The sequence below is a fragment of the Phyllostomus discolor genome, chromosome 3, assembly GCF_004126475.2.
Source record: "Phyllostomus discolor isolate MPI-MPIP mPhyDis1 chromosome 3, mPhyDis1.pri.v3, whole genome shotgun sequence".
Taxonomy (NCBI): Eukaryota; Metazoa; Chordata; class Mammalia; order Chiroptera; family Phyllostomidae; genus Phyllostomus; species Phyllostomus discolor.
In genome coordinates, this window is record NC_040905.2 from 195,082,740 (window position 1) to 195,096,796 (window position 14,057).

General features: G+C 44.8%; 1 protein-coding gene across 7 annotated transcripts in view; it reads left to right on the forward strand.

Moving 5' to 3' along the window:
- PALM2AKAP2 (PALM2 and AKAP2 fusion) overlaps positions 1-14,057 on the forward strand; it is a 411,865-nt gene that overhangs the window by 294,540 nt on the left and 103,268 nt on the right. The window lies entirely within an intron of this gene.

The following is a 14,057-nucleotide window of genomic DNA, read 5'->3' on the forward strand; positions in this document are numbered from 1 at the left end:
AATAATTCTCTTAAGCTAGGGGTGGGGTTGCTCAGGGATTCTATCTGTTTCTGAATGCCTGCCAGAAGAGATGTCACATTTCTAGACTCAGCAGGTGTATAAGCACGTTCTGTTTTCATGTTTTCACCTGTGCCACCTTGAGACGCAGTGAGAATATGTAATGCCGTCCTATTTTGTTAAGACCGCTTTTCTCATTGAGGACACTTCAGTGTTTATTGGAGTTCAGCTCTGATGACTCTCATTGGGAGCTTGTTGAGTGAACTTAAAGTTTCCATATGAGTGATAACATCTTCAGTTCCTGAGGACGATGCAAAAATAGCTGCTCAGTGATCGTGCCAATGGAAAACAGTTCTAGTCCATCATGCTTTCATAAAAGGGAGGTGAGCAATAGAGGAGACAGAAGGGCAAGCAGGTGCTTACGCCCACCGACATCTGGTAGTGCATCTCCCTCTGCAACCGGGAGCAGTCAAGGCCCGAGATTCGTACTGCACAGCCATTGTGTTCCATTAGGGGCTGCATTACGTTTCAGTCTTCTTCCCCAGGCTATCCCAAACCAGTCAGAGCTTTTAAAAGTTGTATAAGGGTTACATTGATGGTTAGTTCTTTCCCCTAACATGCTGGTACTCTTAGGAAACTCTAGTAGAGGATGGTTTCTTTGTTTTCAAAATAAAGGACCTGAGGAGCTTAAGTATCCATGTCTAGGAGTTAACTGTATGAACCCATCCTGAATTTGTACATATTGTCCAGTTGCTCTGGTGGTTTGGTCGGGATTCTCACTCTTTCCTTAAGGCTGCTTGAACAGTAGCATTATAGGACAGGGAGAAACCAGGGCCATAGTGCTGTCATTAGGCCATTTGTCAGGTGTTTGTAATGGAGTATCAGCTGAGCATAAAGGTGAACTTTGTGGTTGTTCTATAATCAGTTTTGGTAAGGCTTTGCAATCAGCCCCTTGGAGTGGAGAGGAGAATCCCCTCCCACATCTTATTTTCTGAGTAGCCCCATCCCATTTTAGGTCCTGTTGGTATTATAGCAACAGCTTGTCCTTTTCCCCATAGCCATTTGAGCTTATGGCAGTGTTTTTACAGTGTCCAGGGTTTTTGCAACAGTTGCAAATTTAATTTTTTCAGTTGTTAGATAGCCCTCCCTGATTTTTCAGCTCGGGTGAGCATATTAACTACAATTGTAAACTCATGACTTGGGCTGCTTTAATAATTCAGAGCCTGCTTAATTTTCCTTTTGTTATTTTTCTCTGTGGTTTTGGATAATTGGCCAGATTAACTAAATCATGAGTATCCACAGTGGCCCAATGAAGTTGTTGTGTTTTTGTTTCTGTTTTTTTTTTTTTTTACTACAGCACTAGGTTCAGCTTCTAATCCATTTGAAAATGTAGTATTAAAAAGAAGTTTCCTCCCTCTCGACATTCTCAATGCCAGAAAACTGTAAGAATATCTTTTCTAAATGACCATCGTAATCAAAAACAGTTCCATTTAGTCTTTGAACACATTGCTCAATTTTCCTCCCACCAATATTCTTTGGAAAGACTTGTATTTTATTTGTTTTTAACATTTTATTTATTTAGTTTTAAAGAGAGGGGAAAGAAGGGAGAGAAACATTGATATGTGAAAGAAATATTAACCAGTTGCCTCTCGCACGCCCCCCAACTGGGTACCTGGCCTGCAGCCTGGGCATGTGCCCTGACCAGGAATCAAACCAGCGTCCTTTTGATTTTCTGGATGGCTGACATCCAAGCCATTGAGCCATGCCAGTCAGGGTGGAAAGATGTGCATTTTATCACGCAGCTCTTTAGCCAGATTTTGAGCTGTCATTTTCTCTGCCGCGTGCTGGTTGGAAAAATCTGCTAAAGGTTCTTTCCAGTTGGCTAATTCCATCAATTTCTTTGCATTTCCTTTCCCTACCAATATGGATTAACTGATACCAATCTGAATAACCAGTTTGTAGGTTTGCACACTTAATCAAAATTCATTTGAAACCCAAGAGGATATTGGGCAGGGCTTGGGAAGTGTTTTTTTTTTTCATTAATTTTTTTAAATTAGAAAATTTCAATTGCAGTTTATTTACATTCTGCATTATTTTGTACTAGCACAGTGGTTAGACAGTGAGGAAGTCTTTAGAAATGGGTCTGAGGTGGGCTAGCGGCATTGCCCGGATTTCATTTTCTGCAAAGACCCTCATCATCTCCATTTTTAAAATGCTGATGACTTTTTTTGTGTACTTTTACCAGCTCCAATCCTTGGTAAAAATCCCCTCTCTCTGAGTAATCACCCTCTAAAATAGATGACACCGGCCTGGATGTTTCCAGCAAAAATCCCGACACATTCACAATATTTCCTGACTACACCAATGCGTTTTCCTCCTGTGGATATTTCTAGTGTTCCAGCGGCTGGGGGCGCATAATGATGTTAAATCTCTCGAAGCCATCTTTGTCCACACATGTCCGATAAGCCTGTTTTCTTATGAGATAATGCCCCAGTTTAATGAGCTCTGCAAACACCAAAATCTATGACATCCCACGGAATGAAGGCAAGCAAACCAAATGTAGAACCCATTGGCAGAACCCACAGGCCTTTGGTGCTCTTGGAAGGTTGCCTATCTGCTTCCCACTCAGGCAGTTAACTTACGAGTAAATTATCATTAATGTCCAGGAGGGCTGGAATAGTCACAAGTTATTCCCAAAATAATTCGTGGCCATTTACAATAGGCCTCATCCTTCTGAAACAAGTCAGGTACCACAGAGGTCTCATAAATCTTGTGTATAATTTTCAAGATTATCTATTCGTAGGCAGACAGGTCTTGCTTCCTTCCATAAGCATTTCAGGTTGTTTAAGCGAGCACCCAGTGCTCCTCTCGATAACTTATATCCCGTGCCTTCCTTTTCCATCTCCTTCCCCTGCCCATCTCCAATGTCCTTCCCTCTTGCTTTTTTTCTGTGTAGTGAAAACGTGTAGTTAACATGGTCAAAACCATGACACACACAGGTTAGCTGTATGTAAAAAGATAAAATGTGCTCAGACAAGGTGATTGGCTCACTGGCTAGGAGAACAGGCTGCAAGCACTAGTAGATTTACACACCAAGAGCTAGGCTATTATTCATTCATTTGTTTATTTATTTATTTATTATTTTAAAATATAATGATTTTTTATAAACTTTACTTTTTTATTTTTTATTTTTTTAAAGATTTTATTTATTTATTTTTAGAGAGGGGAAGGGAGGGAGAAAGAGAGAGAGAGAAACATCAATGTGTGATTGCCTCTCATGTGGCCCCCACTGGGGACCTGGCCTGCAACCCAGGCATGTGCCCTGACTGGGAATCGAACCTGTGATGTTTTGGTCAGCAGCTCTGCACTCAATCCACTGAGCTACACCAGCCAGGGCCTATTTTTTTAAAATTATTATTGTTATTTTAGAGAGAAACATCCATTTTTTTGATCCACCCATTTATGCATTCATTGGTTAATTTTCATATGTGCCCTGACCAAGGATCAAACCCACAACCTTGACACATCAGGACAAGGCTATAACCAACTGAGCTATCCTGCCAGAGCCGAGAGCTGGGCTATTTTGATGTTGTTGAGCTTATTAGCGTTGTAACAATGGCTTCTTACTCAGAAATGAACCAATGGCGATGTGACACTTATTTTAGTGCAGCATTCCCATGTCTGTTTCTGAAAAGGAAGTTACCAGCAGTTACAATTCTCACTCTTTCCCCAAAGGGATCTGTACCAGAGAATAGGGTGCTGGGTCAGTCGCCCTCCTCTCCATGGGCTCAGAGACTGTGTGTGAGTTTTGATCTCTAACCTGATGAACTTTTTTGGTGAATTTTGGTTTAGAAAAAATGAATCAGGAGAATAACAGCTAACATGTATTGAGATTTTCTGTGTGGCAGGCACTGCCCTGAGTGCTTAGGGCATTGCAATATTTCATTCTTACCACAGCCCTAAGAGATGGGTCCTCTGGGTATCTCCAGCTTAAAGGGGAAGACTGGGTCCAGTAACTTGTCCAAAGACACAGCCAAGGTGTCTCAGAGCCCAGCTCTAGCCAGGCAGCCCTCGCTCTTAATGACTTTGCCTGGTGCTGTTCACACGCAACCCTGCAAAGTAGGTCTCACAGCTCCCGATCTGTAAGGAGGCTTTCACAGAGTTCTGTTTGTAGTTGTTCTTCAGATGTGAAGCTGGAGCTTACCTGGTAGGGACAATTATTTATAGATTTTTGTCCCAGAGATCCGGTTGTTTTTCAGACTTGCCCTTGGATCTTCGTCCTTGCAACATTCTGATTACATTTTTCATTATTGTTCTACTGCAGTGATTTATGAATATGATAAAACAGAGCTGCTTCTTCAGTAAATAAGGAACACTGGGCCTACAGTGAATAAATACACCTTTCACTGACTCTAAAGAAATTCAGTATAGCCCTGGCTGGCGTAGCTCAGTGGATTGAGCGTGGGCTGTGAACCAAAGTGTCACAGGTTTGATTCCCAGTCAGGGTACATGCCTGGGTTGCAGGCCATGACCCCCAGCAACCGCACATCGATGTTTCTCTCTCTCTTTCTCCCTCCCTTCCCTCTCTAAAAGTAAATAAATAAAATATTTTTTTAAAAAAAGAAAGAAATTCAGTGTGCATATGTCCTGCAGTGCTTACTAGGAAACCGTTATACCCACCATGCCTGAACTTAGGCTAGTTCCTTTCATTTCTCCTAAGATATCTAGCATTTCTGTTACACAGCATTTGTTAATATTTAGGTAAAAAATCAACTTATGGACTATTGTGTTGCGTTCCCTTCCTTGTTGGCTTGTCATATTTACAGAGGCTCAAGTTTTGAGAGTAAATTTTCAAATTAATGTCAATAAATCCTTTGGACATTTTGAAAATAAAAGCTTATTTAAGCTGAAAAACAGATACATATTCACCCACTGAGTTACTTTTAAATCACTCTTAATGTTCTGTTATGTTAGTTCTTGCAAAGAAAATATAAACAAAGCCCAAATATGAAAAAAATTTCCAAGTTTATATTAAGTTTATCCCATGAGTGGCATAGGAAAATCCCTCTTAAGAGAAATGACATTGCAAAAGAGGCGTAGAATCTTTTTCTTTTTCAAATAAAAAAAAATGCATCCTGTTTCTGAGCATCTTTCATTGTATTTGACAGTTTATTAAAATAAACCTTTTTTCTCATGTGAGCTTTATCAAACTTTCTTAGCTGTTGATCCACCCTTCCCCTTTTCTCCTCTCTCACCCTTCTTCCTTCCCCTTATCCCCCCCCCCACCTTCTTTACTTCTTCCTTCCTTCCTCCCCCTGTTTGTTTCCTCTCTGCTTTCCCGACACCTCACTCCCTTTCTTGGTGGGGGTGACCTCAGGGATTGTGAGACCCTTAAGCCAGGAAAACAGGGAAGATGAGTTGCCGGGGCAGGTTTGGGTTGGAATATGTGGGTTTGATCGATACTCAAGGGAAGATGCTGAGTTCCAGGTAGGACTCCAGGATGCACTGAGTATCTCTATGTAGGGAAGGGTGAGGATGATGGGCATAGGGGGAAGAAGGCTGTGGATGGTCCCTGGGGAACAGCAGTCTTGGGGGCAGACTGAGGGAGAGGCCTTGAAGGGAGGAGTTGGATGGGACGTGACTAGTAAGCGGGGCTTTCTAGGTAAAGAACAGAGTGTAAGTCAAGGGGTTAAAGAGCGGGTGGATCCAGGGCAGACTGAGTGATCCCAGGACAGATGAAAGCAGTGGGTAGAGCTAAGGCTAGATAAGGAGGGAGCAGGGGCCAGGGGGCGGGGCCATTGACTCTGCTCCTTTCACCCACTGGGCCCGTCCCTGGGATGAGACAGCACCCTACTCTTATAGGAACTGGGCCCTCAATACAGGGCCTGTGAGAGGTCCCTTCAGCAAGTGGCCACAAACTATAACATGTGAGTGTCAACTTGGAGCCTTCTCTTCTGCTCTCTTATCATTCAGATCCAGAGCAGCATCTTCTGTCTGCAAAATATTCCAGAATATTGAGAATGGGCTGGAGGCTTTAATGGAACTCAAAGCAAAACCATGGGCAAAAGGGCTAAGAGGAAAATATTCCTAGGATCCTGTGATAGAGCCGGTAGACCTATAACCATGCCAACAGCACAGCCTTCCTGGGTGTCTGGGCCACTTACGATGACAGCAGCCACCGCTTTTGCACCCATCTGGCCTTATCGCTGAGACTATTAGAAGTGGGCCACAGATATGACCGGCCTTCAAACCAAATTAACCAGGGCTTCCTCTCACCATCCCACATAGTTATTATTTGTTGTTTTCTATAGAAGTAATAAAAATACCAAAGAAAGCAAGCTTATAGCAAATAAATGAGCCTTGAACTGGGAGTATGGAGGCCTGGTGTGAGTCCTGCCTTTGACCCATTCTTGCTGGGTGGTTCTGCACAGGTCCCAGCCCCCTGCTGGCATTCACTTGTGACAACTAACATCGAACTCTCTCCCTGTGGTTGGCCCTGAGCTTACCGCTTTGCATGAATGATCTTGTAATGCTCACAACAATTGTATATGGTGGGCGTGCTCAGGCACTGCCTTCTGCAGGCAAGGGTTCGGAGAGGCTGAACAACTTCCCCAAGTTTGCATAGCTAGCAAGTAACAGCTCAGGATTTGAACCCGGGCCTTTGGCTCAAGACCCTGTTTTTCACTGATACTTGGCTATACTGTAAAATGAGGAAAGGGGCTTAGGTGACAGGTAATTTTCCTCCAAGCTCCAATTCTCATTTCTCTGACACTTTGATACGCCCTCACCCACCCCAAGCAAGTAAAGAAAATGCCCGATTTAAAACAGGAGCAGCGGCAGCAACCAGCTATCTGCATATACAGGTCTCCTCTCCGTGCCTGCCTATCTTATCTCAACCAGTCTATCAATTACCTAGCCATCCGGCCCTGGGGCTCCTCGCTGCCTGAGCCCTGCACAGCGGCACAGGCTGTTTCTGAGACCCAGCAGCTCCACTCATGTGTGCTCTCTGCTGTCTGGCTTTGTAAGGTATTTTTGTGCTTGTAATGCCTGCTCGTCAACTGGGCAGTGGTCCACAAAGAAAAGGAAAAAAAGATGGGAGAGGGTGGAGGGAGGGTGGAGGGTTGGTGGAAGGAAGGAAGGAAGGAAGGAAGGAAGGAAGGAAAGAAGGAAGGAAGGAAGGGAGGAAGGAAGGGAGGGAGGACAAGAGGAGAGGAGGAGAGGGAAGGGAGGTGGAGAGAAGGCAAAGGTGTTCCCTGGAGGAGCTGGAGAATCTTCACGGTCCTCCCTGGAGGAGGAGGATGTGTCTGCTTTAGTTGACTTTATCATACGCTATTGTGGTTGCTAAAGGGATTTTATGTTGGCCAGGGTCCCATTCCAAGAGACTTTTCATATGCTGTAAGAAGAAGCTATTAACATTCTTCATATTTAAATCATCTGAACACATTGTTATGTTATTGGTTACTCAGGTAAGGAATTAACTTAGGTTGTGTACACAAACTCAAAAATGCCTTCAAAGTATTTCCCAGTCATATTTAATGAACTTGCATTAATGTTAGGGCAGGTAATTATGTCCAGTATCATAGAAGGAGAAAGCCTATTTTCTCGTTGGGTAGTTTTCGATAGTAAAGCATCCGATGAGCAAGTTGGAGACAACTGCAAAGACTACCTCTGTGATCATCAGGATGACTGCAGTTTAAAATGGCAAGATTTTGTCTCTCCCCATCCCCAATATTACGGAGGAGAATCCTTATGATTCTTTTCATAAATGAACAGCCCATACTCGAAAGTTCTGAGGGAAATACTTGGGAATTACTGGGAAGATGTTACAGTCTCATTTTTTAAAAACTAAAAAATCCTACCTTACCTAAAATTAAAATGGAACTAATTACACATCACTGCAAGGAAAGGCAGTTTTGCATTTAAAACGCAGGTCGTGAACGGGAAGCAAATTTAGCGGGTTTCCCCGGAGGAAACTATGCTTGGCCTTGGTGGGGCACAGGTTCCCAGCCCCCTTTCCGAGATCCCGCTGTATACATTCCGAGTATATTTGGCATATTTTATGGTTCCCATGCTGTTCTTAAAAAGTACCTTGTTTTATGTTGTGTCTCTGTTAGGGCATGAACTCTAGAGTGTTTACTGGATTTTTTAAATGCTTCAGTTGTTCAAGGAGATAACGTGGTCAGCCAAGAAGCAAAGCGCTTGGGCCTCACAGGGCTTCGTCGTGGTTGTTAATCACTGAAGGATACTTGGGTACGTTCTTGTCATCAGCACACGAGCTGTGCGGCCTCTGGAACCCAGACGTGGGACCCACGGGAGTCTCCTGGAGTCGTTTGTGCCTCCTGCTTCCCTCCCCAGGGGTCTCTGTCCCCTGCCCTCTCTCCCTTTCCCACCCTTCTTTCCCTTCCACAAACAGCCTCTTTCCTCCATCCTGTGAGACACAGGGCTTCCCAAACTGTTGTTTCTCATGGAAGATTTTAGTGTGGAATAATGTATGATCTTGTCTTTATAATGGTACCATTTAAGTGCGTCTCACAATGGGCAGTCTGGGTGATATAATGCCGCTTTGACGACAAAGAGAAGGCACAGTCCAGTTACAGTGTGGGACGAAGTGAAAGCAATGAGGCGGGCAGATGTTGCTTGGGTCCGGGAATGTTTTGTTGGAGTGTTTTTAAAGGTCTTTTGAAGAAAGGGTCTCAAGAGGCTGGGGTGAATGTAATCAGATCGTCTTTGCCTTATGTTGAGAGGGTTCAGCAAAGGAAAGGCCAAGTGTGAGGATGCAGGGAAAGGAAATACATGTGGCATAGGCAGGAAAGGAACTCACGCTGGCACAGGAAGCCGGAGACCCTGGAGAGGAAACGAAGGAAAGGCAGGCACCACCAACTAGGCCAAGAACAGGAGTAAACACAGCCCTGAAGCCAAGGGTTCTCGGATGACAGGGTCTGTCTCTCCGCATCCGCGTGCTCTCTGCTTCCCCCACCTTCGAGCCCTGCATTCACCCCGCGTGGTTCCCAGAGCAGGCTGTGCAACGGAAGCAGCCGGCAAGTGTAACCAAATACAGATTCCCGGGCCCCAGATCGCCTAGGAGAATGAACCCAGAATGTCTTCCACCCCGTTTTCCAGCTACTCTCCACATGAGCCAGCTTGGGAAACGCTGATCTGCGAGTCTGACCAGCTGACCACCACTCTGCAACCAGGCCTGACTTTACAGAAGAGACGCTTTTAGGGAGGGGGCTTTGACTTTGATAAAACACAACTACAGGTCCATACAAATGGTCCATAGACGGACACAGGTCAGTCTTCTATGTGTGGATTCAGGAAGCGGGTGGTTAACACAGTCTAGGGGTGGATTATCCCTTCCATACAGAGGCCACATTATCTGGAGGTGACCCTTCTGGCCCTAAATAAGAATGGAGATCAGTAGAGAGATGTCGTAAGGGGGAAATCCCTAAACATACAAAATACCCAGGCAGAGTAAAACCACCGTTTGAACTAGAAAGCAAGCCAGTGATCTGTGTGAATCCTAGGGGTTCCTTGGTTACTTGTCCCAAGCCCTGCAGCCCGCAGGAGTAAGTCTTTCCTTTTATATTTGAATTGAAACAACTTGGACCTCGAGAACGGGAAAGTGTCGGAGGCTGTCCAGTGCCCACCCCACTCTTTCTATGGATTTTTAGCTCCCGCGATGAACTCAGGGCGGGGTGGGGTTCGTCCTCCCGGTGACCTCTGGTTCTGGTTTCCTACTGTGCCTGAATGTTTCATCTCACATCTGTCTTGCCTGACGTCCGCTTGCACACGCTAAGCCACGTACGAGGCCCCTGCCTTTGGCTGTCTGTTTCCAGAGGTCTGGGAGCTACCAGGAGTGCCTGCTTCACAACATAGCACAGCAAACAACTTTAAACGTGGATCCGAAACACTCTCTTTCTTTTGGCCCTGTGACGAGGAATTTCTTGTTGACTGACTCCTCCCTAACACCCCGATCTTCTGTCTGACTCCACAGATTTTTATAAGCTCCCGGATTCCAAAAGTGAACTGCACTTGAGCTGTGTCTAAACATTTTTTTATCTCAAGAAATAGCACCAGACTGTCTACCAAATTTACCATTCTATTAATATTAACTTATATTTCCATCAACAGAGTACAATCACTCAATTTTCATCGTTGCCTCACCAACAATAGATATTTGTATTTTATATATGTACCCATATATATCATAGGCAAAATATGTTGTCCCGATATTTTCATTTCATTTGATTAATTATGGAGAGTTTGAGCATCTTCCCATGAGTTCAATGGCCAGTTGTACTTATTTATCTACAAACTCCTGGTTTGGTTTGGTTTTTTAATTAGGTAGTTGGTAATTTTCTTACTGAGTTGTAAGAACTCTTTGCACATTAAAGCTAGTAACCCGCCGTTGTGTACGTTGCAAGTATTTCCCCTGGCTTGTTTCTTCTCTTCGGTTGTCAGAAGTGCATCTAGTCCCACGGGAATGCCCTTGGCATTGGGATTGTTTCTGACTTTCCACCTGGTGCTTGGCGGGAAAGCCCCGCGCATGGAGGGCTATTGGTTTGATATGGACCAGCCGTTTGGGTGTTTTGTATGTTTTCCCTCTTATTCTCCCTGCCTGTGCCTCACCACCGGCCAATGTGTGCTTTCTGTGGGGCACTTTTAGCACCTGGGGGTGACACCTACCTGGTGCTTTCTGTGCTCTCCCCTTGCTGAGGGAGAAGATGGCCAGTTCTCTTTTCTGATGTCAGTTTTGGCCTTTCCTTTGGGTTTTCAGATCAGCTCTCTGAGCTACTCACATTTAAAAAAATGTTTTATTTATTTTTTAGAGAGAGGGGAAGGGAGGGAGAGAAACATCTATGTGAGAGAGAAATATCGATCTGTTGCCTCTTGTACATGCCCCAACCAGGGATCGAACCTGCAGCCCAGGCATGTGCCCTGACCAGGAATCAAACCAGCGGCTTTTCACTTTGCTGTGTGATTGCCACCCACTGAGCCACACCGGTCAGGACATGGGGCTTTTTTAAAGTTTCAACTCTCCTTCTAGGCTTATGGGTTATGTGGCTCCTGCTAGACCATTTGCTAGATTTGGTTCACTTGGTTCAGTTTTGGGAGAAGAGGTTTTGTTAGTCTGTGTCGAGGCTGATTCCTTTCCTAGAAACATAAACTTCAATTTTGGTGTTTCTTTAGTAAGGACATTCTATTTCTTGGGTCCCCTGGAAGCCCCTTTTGCTCAGGGCACAGTTTAAAGTGGGCCCGCAGAGTGGCGGAGACCACACGAGCCAAATGCACATGAACGCCATTATAAAAGAAATCCTATTTTTCTCTCCCTGCCAAGCAAAATCTGCGTGGAGGGGTTTGTGTCCTGAATGGTGCAGGGCCCTTGGGAGCATTCGATATTTGCAATTCCCAACTATGTTTTGTTTTTTTTTCTTCTCCCACAGAATTAGTAACCCTTTATTTTCTTCAAATGTGCATCTAGAGGAGTACATGTGCTTCTTTCATAAAATATTCTCAGCTCTAATAACTGTTACATGTTAAAAGACATATGATGTGATGAACCTATAAGCCTATAAGCACTGGGTAATGAAGTCGTTTCCCATCTCCAGCGTTTCTCACTCCATGTTCTTAAGAATCACCTGGGAGCCCGTACAGTCCAGTTTCCCTGGCCCTGCCCCCCTCCAGATTCCGACGTGGGAGGTAAAGGGGAGCCCCAGAATCTGTATTTATTTATTTATTTATTTATAAAGCAAAAGAAAGGGAGGGAAAGTAGGAGGGAGAGAAACATCAATGTGAGAGAGATACATTGATTGGTTGCCTCCTGCATGCCCCCACCTGGAGAACTGGCCCACAACCCTGGGCATGTGCCCTGACTGGGAATGAAACTAGCGGCCCTTTGGTTTGCATGCCAGGGCTGAATCCACTGAGGTACACCAGCCAGGGCAGGAATCAGCATTTAATAAGCACAAACGTAGTTCTGATATCTGTGGTTCTTAGTGCTGGCTTGGAGTCCAGACAAAGCTATCTGAGCCTCAGCGCTTTGACATTTGGGATGTGATAATTTTTTGTTGTTGGGGGCTGTCCTCTGTATGTTAGGACATTTAGCAACATCCCTGGCCTCTGTCTCTTAGATGCCAGTAGCACTCCCCCACTAAAAGGGTCTCTGTACTTTGCAAAATGTCCCCTAGGGGGTCAAATCATCCTTGAGATTTGTTGGCCTAGGGGAAAATAAATAAGAAAATCTTAATTAAAAACAGTTTTGACTATTGAATACAGACATCTGTACCCTGGCATTGATTTCACTGAACAAATTAAACAAATATTTCTGAGCACCTGGTATGTACCAAGCCCTTTATATAAAAATGTTTACTCTAATCATGGCTACCTCTTTAATATTTTATAAGATGGAAGAAAAGGAAATGTCCTTGTAAGGTAGTATCTATCGAACAGGCATTTTTTTTTCCTAAATTAATATTCCCATTTTTTCTATAGGATGCACCAGAATGTTAAAATTCCTATTAACAGGAATATAAGACTAATATTAAATCAATGTTAATATTAACATTGATGTTACTTTGGGAAAGAACTAATTCGGAATAAAGCCAGTGTGAATTGCTGTACTTTTTCTAACAAAACACATTGGATTTGTAGACTTGACGCTTACTCACATTTAGGAACACAGGAAGAGAGAGCGATGGTACACCTGCCCACACACTTTATAAAATCTTGCCTCTGCTGTCATTTCAGACTCTCCTGGGGGAGTCTCTGGTCCATATAAATAAATAACCATACCCAAACAGGCTCATTTCAGTGTGAGTTTTTCACATGATAGTAACATGTTAAAAATAGATCACGATGTAGGACACCCAAATATTTAGCTCCTTCAGTCAGTGACAGGAGGGGTGGAAGAAAACAAGGGAAGGAGAAGAGAGGAGAGGGGGAAAGGCACTGACCGAGGCCCAAGCGATTGATGTAATCCTCAGTAAATTCTATTGAAATTCAAGAATGTAAATGACACACATACAAACAGGCTGGTGCAATAATTCCTAAATGCAAAGAAAAAGAAGCCTATTGATATTCAGGGGCCCCGAGGAGAGCCCCGGATGTTTCCGATGTCGACCTTGTCCCCTCCCCCCGAAAGGTGTGAATAACGCTGTGGCCGGGAAAGCGGCCTCCTCCCCACCCCCAGAGCGCTGTGTTAACATCCTTAGGGTGGACAGGCGTTCTGGGCAGTTCCCATGATATCATTTTTTGTGTGTGTGCTGGAAATCAAGGACCTTTGTGGACTAGGAAGGAAGCACTGGACCCTGGGGTTTGTCTTTCCCTGCTAAGCCTGGCACACAGAGCTGACTCTCAGAAGACGACCCCAGGACCCTGGCCAGCAGTTCCCACCGAGGATGGGATCTCAAAGGAGAGTGAGAAGCCCTTACTTGCAAAGTTGGAGAGAGAGAGAATCACTAGAAAACGGAAAACCCTGATCATGCCTAGGGAAAAGTTAAATTCAAGAAATCTGACTTGATGTTAGTTTCCTCTGCAGAAAATGTGCAGAGTAAGATAGCTGCTGGCTTTTTAAACTGTGTTCTCCGGGTAGGGTGTTTCTGTGTGCGCCCTCTCAGGATTTCTAGGCCTTCTGTTTTCAAAGGGTCATTAACATTATTTAAATATTCATGCAGGGGGAGGGGATTACAGACTGAAATTTCAGACAGCTCGGGAGTGAGGGACGGCTGGCCACCCACCTGACCGAGCCCCACGCAGTGTATCAGCTGCCTCCTTCCCCAGCTCTGGCTTTGTTAACACGCGCGCTTTGACACTGGGCCGCAAAGGGGAGGGCAGCGTGAACGCTCTGGCGAGGCAGCGTGCTGGAAACATCCTTGTCCACACCTCAGCCTCTGGGCACCATCAAGGAGAGCCCCCAAACGCACGGAGACCCCCACCCCTGTCGCAAAGATGCATTGCCAACTGCTCCCAGGGACTTCCCCAGGGACCCTTGTGGGGCGGGGTAAGGGATAAGAGTCTTCTTGCTCCTCCCACTTGGGTAGAAACTCCGCCGATCTTGGCGT